Raw genomic sequence first — 1,150 nt, 5'->3', positions numbered from 1 at the left:
AGTTTTCGAAATAATTACATTACCCTTTATACATATCATAACGACCAAGAACCAGTAATATAATTAAATATTAATTAAATTAAATTATTATCATTATAATTAAATTTAGTATATAATTATATTACTTCCACCACGAATAAGCTCCAAACCTTCTCCTCAAAAAGGGAGAGGAGGCCTTTAGCCCGGCAGTAGGACATTCACAGGCTGTTACTGTGTACTGTTACTGTGTATTGTTACTGTATATATTACTTGGTTAACTGTAACCATTTTATGTTTCTCTTATAAATCTATTAGTGTTTTTTTTTTGTCAAATGAGATGTTCAGAACAATGAAAAACAACTCAAACAAATCTTTTGATAAAGTTAGAAAAACAACGAATATAATGATTTTTTACTAAATTATGATTTTCAGCGAAAAAAATTCGATTACAATGTTCTCTAAAAATATATGGATCGAGGGACCTACATGATGCGGTTACCAACAACGTGACAGGAATAGAACAATAGAATGATGTATTTTCTTAAACCACATATAAAGCATCACTGAGTGCTACAAACCGCGATAATTTAAAAAAAAATGTCATACCTACAACTGTATATATTTTAGTTTCGCTATTGTATGTATAAAACAAAAAAAAATAATGCGTAAAAAGTATATGAATGCCACTTGTATATAATTATTTTAAAATTAAAATTTAAATCTGGAGGCGCCGGGTATCGATCCCGGTACCTCTCGCATGCTAAGCGAGCGCTCTACCATCTGAGCTACGCCCCCTGTTAGAAATTAAGTTGAAATTTGCGTTCTACTTCTCATAACGACCTTGTTCATTTAACGGAATGTATTTACCGGCGACTTTCATATACCGTGTGATACCACGTCAAGGTTCTATCTATTACTTATCTTATCCTAATGTTTATCGGCATTCAATATTAGATATTTTGTGGTAACGAGGGAATGCATATGGCCTAAATATATACCTACTGACCTATAAATAGTGAAATCTATAATTATAATATTATCCCGACTGGCTTGAACTATAACAATTAGGTACGATTATAAATTTGAACAAGCCGAGATGGCCCTGTGGTAAGAACGCGTGAATCTTAACCGATGATCGTGGGTTCAAACCCGGGCAAGCACCACTGAATTT

The 1,150-nt window shown here is 32.7% G+C and overlaps 1 non-coding gene across 1 annotated transcript; it reads right to left on the bottom strand.

Annotated features, from left to right (window-relative positions):
* Nucleotides 1-701: 701 nt before the first annotated feature.
* Trnaa-agc (transfer RNA alanine (anticodon AGC)) lies at nucleotides 702-774 on the bottom strand. Its single transcript has one exon. It is a non-coding gene; the product is annotated as a tRNA-Ala (tRNA).
* Between the last annotated feature and the right edge of the window lie 376 nt (nucleotides 775-1,150).

Source organism: Nymphalis io, chromosome 2 (genome assembly GCF_905147045.1).
Source record: "Nymphalis io chromosome 2, ilAglIoxx1.1, whole genome shotgun sequence".
NCBI classification, from domain to species: domain Eukaryota; kingdom Metazoa; phylum Arthropoda; class Insecta; order Lepidoptera; family Nymphalidae; genus Nymphalis; species Nymphalis io.
Note: the sequence above shows the minus strand (reverse complement) of the source record. Positions and strands in the feature narration are given on the sequence as shown.